Source organism: Salarias fasciatus, chromosome 6, assembly GCF_902148845.1.
Source record: "Salarias fasciatus chromosome 6, fSalaFa1.1, whole genome shotgun sequence".
NCBI classification, from domain to species: domain Eukaryota; kingdom Metazoa; phylum Chordata; class Actinopteri; order Blenniiformes; family Blenniidae; genus Salarias; species Salarias fasciatus.
The window spans coordinates 6,125,594-6,143,840 of NC_043750.1; the positions used below are offsets into that span (position 1 = coordinate 6,125,594).

Genomic DNA, 18,247 nt, shown 5'->3' on the forward strand with positions numbered 1-18,247 from the left:
CACACACACACACACTGTACAACAGTAAATTCAAATGCCGGAGGGCACATTATGCAGCCATGAGGGGAGTTTATCATCTGTGTCACAGCAGGAAGTTGGATTAAAGACAGTCAGATCTGACATTGGTCCTATGTAACACAGAGCTCATTCAGCTGAACGGTCTGGAATATTTCTCCACGGCTGTCGAACTGTTTCTGTCTGGTTTAATGACACACTCCAGCGGAGCGGGCAGAAGACTGAGAAACACTCAACACTGTGATGGTGTTCTGGACCCCATTAAGCAAGAAATATTAAGAGAAAATATCCTATTTTGCAATAAAAGTGAATTTTCAGGCTTCATACAGTTGGAGGTTGAAGAGTACAGCCTGGATGTGTCAGCCAATCACAGGACACGCAACCAATACCGCCAGTTTAGTCACTTCTAAATTTGTGTTTTTAGGAAATCCACCTTGGGAGCCATTTTCAAAAAGTTCCGTGGCTCAGAGCAGCGTTGTCTCATCAACCGACACCCATCGTAGTCATCTGGACAGATGATTGAAAAGTGGCCACAGCTCAGACTGAAATACAGCAGGGCCGTATATCACACACAGACCGACGCAATAAAGTGAAGCTGAAGGAAGAAAATGCTCCAGACAGCAAGAACTGCACGTCCAGTCAGAAGTCTGCGACATTTAAACCAACAGGAATGAGGAAGGACAAAGTGGAGCTCTTGACGCAGCAATATTTAGGCTCAACATTGAATAAAGAATATAAAAAAATTATACTAAAAATATTTTAAAAGGTTTGCTGTTTTATTTTACTGGGAGGGGGCTGACCGCAGGAGGAGAAACTGGCGCCTGTTGTTTTATTGTCTTTAAGTGTAAACTGGGAAATATGACTTTCCCAACTGGTAATGATCCCAGTGAACGGGCTTGTGAATATAAAAAAAACAGACCTCCAGTTTGACAGTGTGCAGGTGTGTTCTTCCACTGGGAGGTTTCCTTCTCCATCTCTGATATGATCCTGAACATGAAACAAGGGGTGAGTCACTCAACACTACAGTTTTTATCTATGCAGCACATTTTCTGTAAAGAACAGGCTGTAGAACACACTGCCAGTGGCCACCCCCTCCCCCTTCCCTGTGAAAGGATGTGTTGTTGTAAAAGCCTGTAAATGCAAAACTTTTCTAAAACAGAACGTTTAGAAGAATCTGGGGGTCAGGGGTCAGCCTGTTGTCTTCTTTTAGAATAAAAAAAATATCAAGAAAGAAAGAAACAGGTGGAGGGTAAAATATACAGCACGCTTCATTAAATGAAATGAAAAAGTTTTGAGAGGGAGAGAGAGAGAGAGAGAGAGAGAGAGAGAGAGAGAGAGAGAGAGAGAGAGAGAGAGAGAGAGAGAGAGAGAGAGAGAGACTCTTGCAGCTCACTGATCGACTCTTCCCCTTCAGAGCAGGACACACACACACACCCTCTCTCACACACACACCCTCTCTCTCTCGCACACACACGCGCGCGCGCACCGGGAGGAAAAGTGTCCCGGAGCTCCGCTCTCCCCCCCAGACGCTCCTCAGCCTCCTCGCCGGCGGACATCGCTTTGATCGGGATGTTCCTCGCGTGAACATGGAGCCGTCCTCCTGTCCGGCGGCCAGCACGGTACCGAGTCTCCTCCGCCGGTCCGCCAGTCCTCCGAGCACCGCCGCCCGGTTTCCAGCCGCCGCCGCCCGACAGGTGAGCGGGTCGCGGCCGCCGGAGACCCCGCGGGCAGATCTGGAGTCCCGGAAGCCCGCAAGGTTCGCAGCAGTCCCCGGGGAGAGGAGCACCTGACAGGCAGGTGAGGCTGCCTGCCGCGCGCACCGAGCATTTCACCGCAAAGAGCGCGAGCGCAGTGAGCCGGAGCAGGACTTCATGCTCCATCAGCTGCTGTAGGACAGTGGAGGTTCACGGTCCAGCTGTGGGACAGTGGAGGTTCACGGTCCAGCTGTGGGACAGTGGAGAGCAGGGTGGGACATTCTGTCTCAGCTCGAGGTGCACGAGGCTTTCCCAGAATACACGTCAAGGTTTCAATTGAAAAACGCGTGTCTTTGGGTTTTCCTTTCAGAAAAGTTTGGTATTTACATGGCAGCGTTTTGAAGATGATGTAGTGAGCAAGCCAGGCCACTAGTTGGCGCTGTTTGTTATTGCAATGAAACCTCACATGTAAACTATGAACGTTATTGTTCATAGTTGCTTTTATGCGTGACTCTCTACTATAAGGAGACACTGAACAGAGTCATGACACTCTGGAGGCAAATGTTATCGTCCATCTACTCGATCAGGTGCAGAAGAACTGTTTACTACAGCTGTGTTTGGAGCCTCGGCTGTAGTTCCTGAGAGTTTTCAAAAACCTGTATTGTCCTGGCTTACATGGAGACGGAGTCAGAGCGTTTTCAAAAAGTTGCCTTTTCCCTGTTTCCATTTAGACGGAGCATCTCTGTACAGTTCCACCTTGAGCAGTTTTCAAAAAGTTGACTCAGACCACCATTGCTCAAAATGGGGGATTCAGAATCACAGAATTTTTAATATTAAAAAAGAAATTAATGAACTTATTAATCAAATCAAAAACCAATCAATCAAAAAAACATCAGTATCTCAAAAATCAAGGAATTTTTTTTTAAAAACTCTAAATTAACTAAACTGCTCTGCTTGCGAAATACCGCTGGTTAAAAAGTCCTTCCCTTTATGGCAAATCTCTGGACTTGTCACTCAACATTTCATATTGTATATTAATCCATTATTGTGCAGCTCTAATAACAACTTGACTTTTTCACTGCAGTCCGCACCAAATTTAACACATAAATCAAGCATTTGATTATTTTAGGGTCATATATGTGCATGTTTTCAGAGTCATTCTGCTCAAACACAAAACAATCAAATGACTGTCACATGATCAGTTCTCCAGAAAGCCTAATAACAGGCCACTCGTGACGATCAAGGGTTTCTAAGAGGAATAAGAGAAAGGGGATCCAACCCTGATCCTTGAGCTGCATGTTTTCAAGTAGTTGATGATAATTGTTCGACTGAGGTGTGTTAAGGTCAGGGAAACCCCCGAATGATGCAGGACAGCTGCTGTCGGTGAAGCACTGATCATTAGGCAGGCATACAGATGAGAAATCATTACAATACCCTCTTGTGATTTAAAAATGACTGGTTTGTAGTTTGAATTTCATACCTAAATTTTATGACATTTCTGAATCCTGTAAAATCCCAGTGTGTAGGAGAACCTGGACCTTTAGGACCAGGATTTAAGACCTTGGGTCAAGTCATTGGACAAATGATTGTCATTCAGTTGACAGATCAGTCTTCAAGGTAGAGAAGGATTAATATTTTCGGTTTTTGATTGAGAATAATAATTAGTCCCACAGAAGGACGAGCATAATTTGTGCAAACAGTTACATGACCTCATCCTTCTGTGTGTGTGTGTGTGTGTGTGTGTGTGTGTGTGTGTGTGTGTGTGTGTGTGTGTGTGTGTGTGTGTGTGTGTGTGTGTGTGTGTGTGTGTGTGTGTGTGTGTGTGTGTGTGTGTTTTGCCAGTGAAGTTAGGAAAATAACCAACTAACATTGGCTCATTCGATGTGTTCATACACATTTCTCCAGCAAGATGGTGGAGTGAGTCACCCTCACATTCTGTCCAATCACCAACTGGAGACCGTGGCAGGAGAAAACCCCGTTGGCTGATGAGCGGTTCTGGATCCACAGGGCCACTCCGTTCTGATTACAGCTGAAACTAAGTTAGTCTTTGTTCTGAGCGTTTTGGCTTTTTAAAAGAAATGTTTAGATGTAATTCCCCCGCCTGGCCAGCTTGTACAGCCTCTTGTACTCAGTGTTAGCTGGAATACTTTTGTATTACTGGTTTAAAGCGATACTTCAACATTTTGGCAAATTGGCCCATTTAGCACAATTCCTTAGTCATTTCGAACAGCATGCTTGCTTTTTTTTGTGAGGGCGAGCTGTTGTTTATTCAGAGGTGAGTCGGGGAAGGTTTTCGGGAGGGACACAATGGAAGTGAATGGTATTTTTGGTTCCCCCTCGTCAAACTCATCAAATACACAATCCAACAACGCCGAAACACTTTGGTGGACACGTTATAGTCCGCACATTCACTACGCTGTGAAATATTAATGCAAAATTATGAGATTGAGTTGTTTATGTGAAGATTGCTAAGATGGAACTACTTACTAAATATGGCATCTGGGCGTAGTGATTTCAAAAGAAAAAGTATTTCCCAGTATTTGCTTTAGTGTCATAACGCGACAATATTATTTGTCGGTGTTCCACAGCGTAGTGAATGTGCGGATTATAACATGTCCACCAAAGTGTTTTGGTGTTGTTGGATTGTGTATTTGATGAGTTTGAGGTGGGGGAACAAAAATACCATCCACTTCCATTGTGCCCGTCCCGAAAACCTTCCCCGACTCACCTCTGAATAAACAACAGCTCGCCCTCACAAAAAAAGTAAGTATGCTGTTCGAAATGACTGAGGAATTGTGCTAAATGGGCCAATTTGCCAAAATGTTGAAGTATCGCTTTAATCAAATATGTCGCTGTTATGAAAACCTTTTACAAAGCATGAATTTTTGATTACAAAAGTGGCAGAGATACTGGAATGGAAGCTAGAAGAAACCTGGACTTTTTAATTCCTATCCACTTGTTTTTGTCTGGTGGGTAAAACTCAACGTGTGAATGAATTTTGAAGTAGGACAAATGAGCTTTAAACGCTTTTTGGTCCAGTTTTCGTGTCAACCATGTCAAGCGAATGTCTAAAAGTGAAACTTTTCTGAAAGGAAAATGCAAAAATGGTGCGTTTCCACTTGAAACGGGGACATGATGAGGATTAGGTCAGGTGTTGTTGGGTTTGCTCTCTCTGAAACACATCCGACTTCCTCGTTTGCTCAGAATGAGAAAAGCATCTCAGATTCCTCATCGCATGTTGTGACAGACGTGGCTCAAACCAGCGGAAAGCGTAAGCAGCCCGGGCTCTGGAGCATTTCAGTCTCAATGTAATAATAACTGTTTGCCTTCAGCTCAGTCACTGTTGATAAAGGAGACGCAGAGGGGGGAGAGCAGCCTGTTTACTCTCGCTGGGAACTTTGCTCCTTTTTTATTGGTTCCATTTTCCATTAATAAAGAAAAACCAACCCCTCAGGATAAGACTTACAACTACAAGTTTAAAGGTTCAGTGTGAGTTACAACGGCATGCAAGAACATAACACTAACAGAAATCTGCCTTTCGACTCCTAAAAAAAAAAAAAAAAAAAGGCCTACTATGACGATCTCTCGTGACGTTAAACCCTTGAGGGTGAATCAGCACTTCAAATAAATCGAGGGGCAAGCTGAACAGGTGTTTCAAATGTGGGACCATGTTGTAGCTGTCCAAAGAAAAGCACGTCTCCCACTCCTGTCGAAGGAACAGCAAAGCGTAAATCTGAGCTCTGAAGCGAGCGGACTCAGGATCGTGGCAGACGGTGTGGTTTTTCTTCCCAAGGCTATTATTGAACACAGCCAGCGAGTGTCGAATCTACTGTCGGATAAGTGAGTTATGTAAAGTCCATGAAGGGATCACTTTAAAGGTACTACGGTGCCTCTTTGCCATGGATACACCCCCTCCCTTTTCTTCCTTTTATTATTTTGGCATGTGCTGGTCCAAACCTGGCATCGGTGTTACATGGACAGATCGAAGCCTCGCAGAGGGGAGGATTCCTTCTACCTACGCACAAACTCTCGCCTCTTGTTTCTGGGTCATTGTTTTCCTGACCCTTCTGTTTCCATGAAGCATCCATCCCCTTATCTGTGAGTCGATCTCCGTGCTCGCCTTCCCTCAGCTTTACTCAACTGAACAGAACCATATAGGCTTATTGGCATGAGAATAAACAGCGCACGCTGTCAGAGTCTGTTGCTGTCAAATTAAGCTAACAATAAACAGAAGTAGCCAACAATGAAGATTCAACAATGACCCATAAAGGGGACAAAACACACATGCATACACACATATATATATATATCTGTGATAAACAGAGATACCAAGCACTTCATTGTAAACATAAGCAGGAAAATGAACGGACTCTGATCTGGCATTGGCACATTGTTTGAAGGTGATCCTCCGTCATAAGTAATAATTGGGGTAATTGTTGGTGTTTTGACACCAACCGACCAGAACACTGTTACCACTGACCGGTGAAGTGAAGAACATTGATCGTCTCATTACGAGGTCATCTCTCCGAGGGTGGACTGCATTAGGCAGCAGGTGAACACTTCGTCCCCGAAGTTGATGTGTTGAAATGAGGAAAAATGGAGGAGAGCTGAGGGATGGAAGCAAATGTGACGAGGGCCAAATTGTGATGGGTAGAGTCCTGAGTTGGAGTATCTTGCAGGGTGCAGGATTGGTTTCTTTCCTGTAGTAGGCAGTGTCAACTTGGACCCCGCCAAAACACAAATATTGAACCAGTTTCTCAGTGATGCTGTTGATATTGGTTCTGATAGAAAGGCGTCTATTGATCTCATCAATCTGGCTGCTTTGTGTTAATATGTGACGATCTTGTCAAGTGTAGAGATAACAAGAGTGATAAGTTATAATATTTATGTGGATAATGTGAAATTCTTTAAACCTTTGAGCTTTAAACCCTGCACCTGTCAAGATATTCCAAGATACAGCCATCTACACATCACAATTTGGCCCTTGTCACGTTTGCTTCCATCCTTCAACTCTCCTCCATTTTTCCTCATTTCAGCACATCAACGTAGCTGGGATTGGCATCATTTCCCTGTTACCTTGAACAGGATACAGCTTGATGGAAGATGGATAGATGTTGATGTGAACAAGGGTTTTCAAAGTGGATGATTTTGAGACGCACTGTGATGGATTGTCAGGCAATTTGCTGCTGTACAGATACAGACACATCAGATGATAATGCCCTACATGGAAGTCAGCGAAGAACAGCTGCAGGCTAAAAGATGTGTTGATTACCTGGATAAGAGCGCATTGCTTGGTCTGGTGGACGAAAAGTTTCAGGATGGAAATGTGGAAACGAGCATGGCTGTTAGCAAAACAGTGCAACAAAGAATTTACATGCAGTGGTTGAAATGATTATTTGATCCTCTGCTGAATTTGTAAGTTTGCCCACTTTGATAGAAGCAACTCTACTTTTTTCTTACTGATTGTGGCAGTAGACATTGGAAAGTGGAAGACACATAAAATAATCATCAACCGTCCTCGGTCTGGAGCTCCATGCAGGATGTGGCCTTGTGGAGTGAGGATGATGATGAGAAAGATGAGGAAGCAGCCTAAAACTACAGGGCAGGAGTTTGCTCATGATCTGGAGGTAATACGGATCAGTGTTACCGAGAAAACACTTCGCAGCACACTGTGCTGTCATGGGCTGAAGGTGCCCCTGTTCGAGAGGACACATGTCCAGACCTGCCTGAAGTTCACCAGTGAACATCTAAGAACACCAAGTCAAGTCAAGCGTGGAGGAGGAAATATTATGTTTCGGGACTGTTGTTCTGCAAAAGGTCCAGGGCGAATCGACCACATTAAGAGTCCAGTGAACGGAGCCATGTACTCGAAAAAATATTGGATGAAAATCGCCTTTCCTCCGAAGGCACACTGAAGATTACTGGTGAGTCTTCCAGCAGGACAGTGACCCAAAACACACTACCAGGCTAACCTGTGTTTCTCTTCTAGTCTGTTCTCTCTCTCTCTCTCTCTCTCTCTCTCTCTCTCTCTCTCTCTCTCTCTCTCTCTCTCTCTCTCTCTCTCTGACATGATTTTTTTTTAAAGTAATGCAAACATTACTTTGGCTACTAATTAGTTACTTGAAAATTATAACTGTTACTAACTCAATTACTTTTTTGAATAAGTAACAGGTAACTTTAATTATTTTTTGAAGTAATTTGCCCAAAACTGCTGCCGGGGCAACACAGGAGCAGAAAGAAGCACATGAAGGGGCCAAGTCATTCTCCAGAACTCAACCCCATTGGAAACCTGTGGAGGGAGCCGAAGCAAAATCCAAACAAGGGTTTCTTTACCAAGTGCGAAGTAATCTCTTGCTTGTTTCACTTGATAAAATGCATAACTTTTTATAGCTTTTATATTGTGAATGTTTTTTTTCTTGACTGATATTCTGTTTACTGCCGTAATTAGTGAGCAACCATATAAATTAGTCTGTTCATTTCTATCAAAGTGGACAAACCTACAAATTCTGAATGCGATCAAATAATTATTTCCTCCAGTTCAAGTGTTGGATATCATTTCAGCGCGACACATGAAGCCACTGAGCTCATGGTAGAGCAGGTCTGCGTTTCATGTTCAAACAAACAAAAAAAATCATTAAAACCCAATTAAATAAACTCCAATTTGTTATGTGAAGATATGCAGTTCTATTTATTGACTTAATCATTCATCAAAATCAGTTTGAATTGAACGTTTTCTATATCAGAAATTGAGATGTGTTGAAAAATGTGATTAGTTTTAAAACCCAAATTGTGATTATTCTGTTGGTTTTGTACTAACACAACCAGTGAATTCATGACACAACTCTTTAAAAAAACAGTTGATCAGTAGTTTGAGAAAAATGAATTCATCAACAATACTTTGCATTCTGTTGATTATTGTTAAAATTAAAATACTTCATATCCCCGCAGGGGACTGTACTATCCCCCTTTCTCTTCACACTGTACACTGCTGACTTTGCTCACAGATCTGCTGCGTGTCATGTGCAGAAGTATTCAGATGACACTGCAATTGTGGCATGTGTGAAGGGTAGGGATGAAAAGGAGTACAGGGAGCTCATCGCGGGATTCACCACCTGGAGCAGGGACAATGGTCTTATTCTGAACACCTCTAAGACGAAGGAGATGATCATTGACTTTGGCAGGAAGCCCTCTCATCAACCTGTCATCATCGACGGAGAGAGTATTGAGGTTGTTCACACCTATAAATACTTGGGTGTGCACCTTGACCACAAACTGGACTGGTCGGAGCAGGCTCGGGCCCTGTATAAGAAAGGACAGAGCAGGCTGTTTTTCCTGAGGAGACTTAAATCCTTTGATGTGTGTGGTGACATGCTGTACATTTTCTACCAGTCTGTTGTTGCAAGTGCTGTTTTCTTTGGGGTTGTCTGTTGGGGCGGCAGTATGACAAAAAGAGACAGCAATCGGCTGGACAGACTGATCAGGAGGTGTGTGTCTGTGATGGGGAGGAAGGTGGACTCTGTTGGAGCAGTCTTGGAGAGGAGGATGGGGGCTCTAATGCAGAGTATCTTGAGGAACTCCAAACATCCACTGCACGACACAGTTGCAGCTCAAAAAAGTGAGCGGAGCAACAGGCTCCTGTCATTGCGCTGCAGAACTGAGCGCTTCAAGAGGTCGTTCATCCCCTCAGCAATCAGGCTGTATAACAGATGTGCCTGAGCCAAACAAAGTACACTATGAGCACTTTTATTTATTGTACTGTTATTTATTTGCATGTATATGATCTGTGTGCTGCTGGACACTGGAATTTCTCCCTTGGGAGATTAATAAAGTTTTATCTATCTATCTATCTATCTATCTGAGTTTACTGGTTATATATTTATTCTGAATATTCAAAAAGAGGCCTATTTCTTGGGACTGGCCCCGTTGTGTTGCTGCAGATGCTTTTGTGATTGGATTTATTTGATGATCTGCTCATCCACCGGTCCACTTCTCCCCGTTTCTATTTCCTCTCTGTGATCCAGGTAGATCTGCTTACTGACAGTATGACGTAAATGGAGTGTGGTTTTGATGGGAGCGCGGGGCTCGGCGGAGTAAACAGCCGCCTGCGTTTGTGGCTTTGTGCTGAAAGTCAGTAGTGAGTCAGTGTGTGGTCACACCCCTGGGTAAAACCTGAACAGAATACTTCCACTGCAGGGTTGAGAGAAGCAGCGATGAGGATTTTTGTTTCAGATGTGTTCGGCCTGCCGCTGTCTGGGTCGGTGTGTCTTTGTGTAATTCGTACGCTGCGTCAATGCCTCTGCTGCCCCATAGCTTTGGCCGCCTCTCCCACCTGGGTAATGGATGTCAGCCGTGTTGCCAGCAGGTTTTATTCATGTCCGGTGCTGCTGTGGTGACTCATTTAGACAGTTAACAATTGAATTACGCTTTCACAAGCCAATCACTTGATCTCCATTTGTCAACTGGAACTGGCTTTTGTTTTTTGGAAGTGACACGTTCGTAAGGTGACCGACATGCAGCCCACAATGAAGCATTCACTTAAAAAAAGAACAACGTCAAAAGAGTCAATCTCAAACCTGAATAGGCATTCTTTTTTTTGAGTTTACAATCAAGAACGACAGTTGGACACTGCTCTTTACTGTTTCTTGTGTCTAATTTCATTGCTGACTTGCCCATGTTGCAGTTTTGGAAAACATGAATCTCCTCATCACTTCGAGATAAACGTGAAACCACAGAAACATAACAGTGCTCTCAAGAGACAAACCAGCAGTAAGTCTGTAGGCCTCGTTCAGAGAACTTTCGCATGGCAATGTTTTAAAAATGATGTCTGTTTGCATGGAAACGGTTGAAACGGAAAGGCCACAATTTGCGCTTTTCATTGTTTATGCACATGCACACAGAACAGTACGCCATAAACTTTAATAATGGTAAGAACACAGATATTCCATATGGGCAGACAATGGCATTGGGTTGTGATTACAGGCGACTCTTGACTCTAAAACCACCATGAGAATATGGACTGGGAGTCACGTTCCTGTCGTTATTGTTTATCTACTTGGTGTGTATGCAAAGCAGCAGCATTTCACAAAAGTTGGAGCGTTTTCAAAATGTTCTTTCCCCTCCGTTTACAAGTAGACATTTTCAAAACTTCCACCTTGGAAGCCAGTTTCGGTGGCTCTGAGCATCTGAAACACAACGAAAGCTTACAGTTTTCACTTAAAAATGCCATGCCAGCAGATTTCTGTTCTTGGAGTTGTGAGTGCAGCGACAGCGACAGTGGGCTTGAAGTGTAAATGTTCTCTCTTCATTTTCCACAGCATCTGTTTGATTTTCAAGTTGAGCGTTGACCAAAGGAGATCTGATGCAAAAAGCCCAAATAAACCAAATACAGTCTTTGCATCTTTCAGACATCTTCAGAAAATGTGTTTTTAGAATTAAACAATATTTTCACTCTTGTTGACACAGCCACTCAGAAAATCTTTGTTTCATTTCATGGCCCCTCGGTGGCCATGAGGGCGAGAGACTCGGGTGACCCTCACATCCTGATGATTTATGATTTATGGCTGGAGTCATAAGAAAGTCTTAGTTCATCCCCAGACATGTTTTCTATACATTGATAGAAAATAAAACATTTGGCTCTTTCTTAAATCCATTAACAAAGGGGAAATGTCAAAGTGATCTGACATAAAACTGACATTTTTTTGTGTTGTGACTGTCAGGTAAAATACAGTAACTTCTTTCTCTCTTTTTTTTTATATCTCACACTGAATAGTAACTTTCGGGTTCCTGCAGAGCTCCTTAAAGCGATACTTCAACATTTTGGCAAATTGGCCCATCCAGGGCAATTCGGTAGTCATTTAGAACAGCATACTTACTTTTTTTGTGAGGGCGAGCTGTTGTTTATTCAGCGGTGAGTCTGAGGAGAGCTTCACGGCGGACATAATGGAAGTGGACGGTACAGTAGCTTCCCTCGTCAAACTCATCAATCCAACACAATCCAACAACCCCAAAACACACTTTGGTGGACACGTTATAATCCCCACATTCACTACGCTGTGAAATATTAATGCAAAATTACGAGATTGAGCGTTTTTTTGCGAAGATTGCTAAGACGGAACTACTTACTAAACATGGCGTCTGGGCGTAGTGATCTCAAAAGAAAAAGTAGTTCCCAATATTTGCTTAAATGTCGTAATGCTACAATATTATTTGTTGGTGTTTCACAGCGTAGTGAATGTGCGGATTATAACGTGTCCACCAAAGTGTGTTTTGTGGTTGTTGGATTGTGTATTTGATGAGTTTGACGAGGGAAGCAACTGTACCGTCCACTTCCATTATGTCCACCGTGAAGCTCTCCTCAGACGCACCGCTGAATAAACAACAGCTCGCCCTCACAAAAAAAGTAAGTATGCTGTTCTAAATGACTACCGAATTGCCCTAGATGGGCCAATTTGCCAAAATGTTGAAGTATCGCTTTAATGTTTTCCACATTATTAGATATTCTTAGTAGCTGCTGTTTGACTTTCCTCAAATAAGAAATAAGAAAGTAGGCTTTAGATAATTTACTAAATATGACCCATTGACAGATAAGGTTTTGTGAAATAAGTTATAGTTTTACATTCTCACTTTCTTTTCAGCAGCTGAAAGGTTGGAAAAAAAGTGACCTGATCCTGACTCCTTAGACCACCCAAAAAGTTTGGGTCATGACTGAAAGAATGAGATCCTTTTGTTATGTACAGTCTTTGATTTAACCGTGGCCTGAAGGTGAAGAGTCTGGATATTTACAAGAATCTCATCGCTAAGAGGAAGCAGTTGAGGTGGCTTGAAAAGCCCCCTGGCCACTGTCTGCTGGAGATTAACCAGACATGTCCAATTGGTGCGAAGCCCCAAAGAAAAACCTCCTGCTCTGCTGTTACATGGCGTGTTTCTTGAGCGTGACAAACATTTTCATTAAAAAGACAACTGGAGAAGGAAAGAACTTCACTGTTGTAAAGCAGAACATTTACTAAGTCATCTGCATCAGATTAAAGGAGCCTTTTTTTACGATTTAAACTTGCATGTGTGGGATGTTTGGTCCTCAGTCTACAGCGACTGCTGTCAAGCAGCATGAGTTAGACTGCAGAGACCACCATGTCACCGTCGGTCTCAGGGTAAGAGTCACCACTGCTTGAGACTCCTTTTCACGACAGTATTTTCAACCCAGAACCGATAACTTTTCTTGTGTTTTGGGTGTCTGTTTAAATGACAGCGGTGCTCAGAGCCTCTGAATGTGCAAAACATTTTCATTGGATGAATGTCTGCTGCCTCCAGTTCAAATGAGCGCCAAATTTTAGATGTGCTGTGTTTTTAGAAATCAGCTCTCATCACTCTGCTGATGCTGGTATTACTCACATGCAGCTTGTTCTGTGGTGGATGATTAACTAGAAACACAGAGAAATGCTACTATTGGTTAAAATGTGTTGACGGTCAAAGATGAGGCTGGACTGATGTATGTACAGTATAATGAATTGTGCCTGAACACAAATCACACAAAGAATTTCTTTCATGTGGTAAATTTTGCACATAGCTGCATGCAGAATCTTTGTTTCTGTTCTGAATAAGATCTTGAGTTGAAGGATATCTGCTTCCGAATAAATCAAAGTGTTTTTTATTTGCCAGTTTGATTATTTTGAGGAAGTGTGTGGTGGACATTCAGTCAACCACCTGGAATTCTCTGAATTATTTACACTTTCAACAGTTTCTGATTTGTTTTTCTCACTTTTGCTGTTACTTGTCTTTTTCCACTAACATACGGCGTATAAAATGATAGAATTGCCGGACTTCACTTCTATTAAGCGGATAAACGTCAGTCACAATGGGAAAAGACAAAATCAAAACATTGCCTCAATGGTGTCTGATAGAGTTTTCTATATGCCTTGTGAGGAGACCGTATGAGGCTGTTAGCGTTGGCCTGGTCCTTGATTGATGCCGCGGTCAGAGAGCTGTGACTGGAGAGGTCAGATTTTTTTTTTATGGGGTGGTTGACGGGCAGAAAGAGGTCAGCGGCAGTCAGACCGCCAGACCGAAAGGTGTGTTTGGCTGCTGAACGGAAAGCTGGATCACTTTTCATCCCTGCTGAGTGAGCGATGGGGCTGCGGAGAGGCTGCCTGACGCTCTCAGTGACTGAGTTGGAAATTTGTCCTAAGTATGAGCGTGGACATGATAAATGATTACATTAAATAATCGTGCTGCCCTGCCCTGAGTTTCAGGCTAAATGGCCATTCAGGTGGCTTCAATGTGACTTCACTCACTTGTTGTTGGGTAATTTCCTGTGGCGGGAGGGCTTCATTTCACCATAATTAATCTCTCGGGGCTCATGTATCCAGCTGCTCTGACACTGTTGTGCAGTCAGCAATAAGGGTGTGTTAGACAGTGCATATTTGCTTTTTGTTTTTTTTCTTGAAGACGTACTGTATATTACCGTGTATGAGATTATTCCCATTCATACCTGCCAGTATCAGAATATCAGTCTCATACAGTGTTGTTGTGTGCTTTAAAGAATACATGCTAACTACAAATTTCCAAAATTGCACCAAATGTGAGACCAACAGAAATGCTCTGTGAAGATGGAGGGGCTTTAGTTACTTGGACTTCTTCTGATTTTATGGATCAATTATAAAAGGAAAAAAAAATTGCAATGAATAAATGCTTTTTTCAGGGGAGTTGTTTTTTGATAATGTGACACTCATCTTTTAAAAAGTACGATACACTGTGATTTTACAATATCCTGCGGAATCCTGGGAGCCACTGTCGCGGTAAATGAGAAGCTTTCATAGGAGTCGCTCAGCCTCAACTGGGAAAGGTCCCTGGGTTCATCGTCTGTCTCAAGGACACTTGGACATATGAACAGGGCAACAGCCACTGTCCAATCGAGCCACACTCACCTCCTAATGACCGGTATGAAGTGGAATGTTGTCTGTTTACTGGATATCATGAAAGGTCTTGGACGTATTGGTATGAGGCGTGCGCTTGGTAATGGTGGCAGAAACAAGAGGAGATGGGAATATAAGAGCACAAGTGTTCGATATGTAGGTGTTCTTTTGAAAATTTGCCAAAAAACTGACATGTTATGTCATTATATTGGTAAATAGATCTTTTAAGCCGTGAGAAAGAATTTCCAAATTGACGAGCATGATTTGATAATGTGGTAACTGAGTGACTGGACTACAATCTGGTTACATGGATAAGTTCATTTTCATTCTGTTTAGTGTTACAAGTGAGATTACTTAATCAGAACAACCCTTCTCAGTTTCAATTTGAAGAAAAGTTACTCACTAAAGCTCCGGGAACACTTGTTGAACCCTAAAAATCTGTCACCACCACCACTCACATGCTGCCAGATGACATTAAAGTGGTAAGCATCGGGCCAAACCACTCGTTTTTTTCCCCCTTGTATAATGCATACTACTCAATTAAGAAAAATAAATAAAACTTCACACTGGTATTTTGGAGGTTCAGTATGGGCAGGGTCACATTTCCCAATTACCAAAATCCCCCAGGCTAGTTAACTTACCAGGAAGAGTCTACCACTTAGGAGACCATTTGGATTTGTCAGAATCTACAATCGTCAAGCTGCATCCTTCTGTTTGCATCGAGTAAATTGTCATTTGAATTGACGTAAAACCTGCTGAATACCAAAACCAGAATAATCATACATTCAGCATGAAGCAGAGGCAAATCTGAAACTGGATCAAACAGCCATGGCAGCGGGGGTGAATAAGGATTAACCTGGATTAACCTGATTAGTCCTGAAAGAAGTCTCCAGGTCACAGCTAGACCATGAACACACGTAACACTCCTTCAATCTTATTGCACAAAGAGCTAAGATTGATTTGCATTAAAAATGCGGTTAAGACCTGGTTTCCGTGTTTTATGTTGGCATTTGTTTGTGGGGAAACAATGGAGCAGGACTGTGAAAGCAGCTAACATCTAATTAGCTGACATCGGCACCAAACGGCCTGCAAACTCAGGCTTTCTTAATTGGTGCATGTCTGCTGAGATGGTAAAGCATGATAAATGCGCCTCTTGGAAAAGTGTGAGATTCTGAACACACTCCTTCTGACTCCTTGGGGGATCGGGGAGCATCGCTGAGCCTCTCGACCGTCCCGAAACCATCAGTCCAGGTCAGTGTCTCAGCTGGTTGACCGAAAGTTGGACTTTGTAGTGGGTTTTTTTCTTGGGCATTAGGCTAAATGGTGAGTTCATCTTAATCATTTTGAGAAATACAGCGAAAACCCTTGAAATGTTTTGTTTTTACTGGTTATCCTGCGGTGAATTTTCTGCACGGTTACTTTCTTCCCTCCACCTCAGTGCAACAGTGAATTCCAGTGTCCTTCCTATAACTCTCATGTGCAAAATACTTTTGTGAGTCAGCTGCTGAGTGCCTGTTCCTTTCTGCACGGATGGTAAATTTTGAGGAAATACAGCCCAAGTAGCTGCTTCAAGGGAAGGAAAAAGGTTTTACTCGTCTACTTTCCCTGGCCAGATTTTTCTGAGGCTGCCCAGAGATCCAGTTCACTGGCCCTCCAGTCAGAATCCTTGCTTGTGTGACACTGAGGTAATGCTGCCCGTTTTCTTCCATTTATTCTTAGATAAACCAAAGCACCCATGTTACATTTTCCAGTTCCCCTGATGGATTTGTGCCTTCTCATGCAAGTAACAAACATTGGAGATCTGGTCAAAGTGGCAACGGTGTTCAAAAAAACTGAGTCATTCCATGAAAAATGACTTTGAATTGGGCCCCAGTTATTAATACAGGGTGGGTCACTTTTAATTGATTGAGCTGAGTCCGGATGTTCGTCTCTACTGTTTTTTATCGGTGTCACATTGAAAACTGAAGCTTCTGACGTCAGTGTAGCAGGAGTCAGCAGGATGAATGAATTCATTCATTTAAGTGTCTGCTGCCAGGTCCTTTCCTAATTGCCAAGTGAGCATTTCTGTCACTCAGTAATAAAATACCAGATTTTTTTCTTCTTTTTTACCGTAACTATTGTGCTGTTTCAGAGAAGTTCCCCCCGCCACACCGTTGGATCAAAATGTGTGCAAACCCTTGAAAACTTTGAGGTTCCTGTCTGAGCTGATCGGATGTTTGATCCTCCTGGATGAAAGTACCGATGAACAAACTTCAAGCTCTTCCAGCAGCTGCTGATCAAACTTACACTCCTGCTTGATTCAGGTCTGCGCTCAGACTGACCTGAGGAGTTCATTCTCTTTCCATGATGGAGAGTGTTCAAGGCTCTGATGTGATGTGAAGCAGCTCCGATTTATGATGCTTCCTCCACCATGCCTCGGTTTAGAGATGCCTGATACGGTCATCATGTCGAATGATTTTCAGAGAGAAGGCTCATGAATAGAGATGTAAACCTGCTTCGATGGTTTATTCAAGCCTTCAACTGTGTCAGTTTGCCTCTTTGTTACTTCAGTGAATTTTCTGCTTTGGAGATAATTTTACCTACTTTTTGGAGAGTAGCCACACTGCTGACTGGTCTCTGTTTGTGAATGGTTTGTTTCCTTGTGGACTGGTGAATACTTTCGAAATGGATGCTTATTAACATTTCTTGGTTTAAAGACTTTGGAGATTTTGCAAGACCCAGGTTTCATTGATTTGGTCATTCTCGGCTTCTAATAATTCTGTTAAAGAGCGACACAGTGGGGCAGTGGTTAGCACTTTGACGTCATGGTAAGAATGTCTTGAGTCTGGGCCTGGCGTTTCCCTGCCGTTGGTATTCTCTCCCTCATTTTGAAGTGCGCTTCCTCCTTGCAGTCAAGCATCACATGCTTTGGGCTGGTTGGTGAATGAAAATGGCCTGTCAGAGTCACCACATTTTGGTTTACATACCTTAACTGGAAATTAGGGAGTGTTCGATTGCTTTAGTCTCTGAAGACAGTAAATGTTACCGTTCGGTGGTGTTTGGTGAAGTACATTGACACCTGTGACTTATTTCCACATTTAGCCTGTTTACGTGACATTTGAGTGAAAACACAAACGTTTCCTTGCGTTTTGGGTGTCCATTCAAAACAAGACTTTCTGAAAATGCTTTGTGCCGAGGGTGAGAACGCTGGCACGATGCAAAACAATATGTTTTCACTTGAAACAGGGCTTTACTGGCAAATTCATGCAGGGAAAACACAACTTTGACACTTTTTGATTCACATTCTATGATTTTAAATTAACCAGACAGGTGTCAGAAACTGCTGCTTTAGTATAAACGTTATTTCGTGGAAAAACTAAGACATTTAGAAAATGTTCGTGCTTTGAGTAGAACTTAATTATGATATATAAATATACCATTTAGCTCAATGTTGGATTTTATCCTACACAATTAAGAAGTTACTTGTTTATTAGAGTAAAACATCAACTGTCATTGTACAAAATAGCCCAAATTGTTACAGTCTACTCAAAGTTATTACTGTAATCTAATTTAAAATAAAGTGCACACAGACTGTGGAACCTCTTTTCTTAGAGAGGGTTAATTGTGAATTCCTCCAGGAGTATTTACAGT

General features: G+C 42.6%; 1 protein-coding gene across 26 annotated transcripts in view; it reads left to right on the forward strand.

The window, feature by feature from the left end:
- Nucleotides 1-1,673: 1,673 nt before the first annotated feature.
- Nucleotides 1,674-18,247, forward strand: part of cacna1ab (calcium channel, voltage-dependent, P/Q type, alpha 1A subunit, b) — a 189,071-nt gene continuing 172,497 nt past the window's right edge. For 10 of the 26 annotated variants that reach the window (XM_030093296.1, XM_030093303.1, XM_030093311.1 and 7 more), the window contains exon 1: nt 1,675-1,812. The gene's annotated coding sequence lies outside the window, so the exon portion shown is untranslated. Of the gene's footprint in view, nt 1,813-18,247 lie in introns of all 26 variants that reach the window. The other 16 variants (XM_030093319.1, XM_030093320.1, XM_030093308.1 and 13 more) reach the window with 5 other exon arrangements.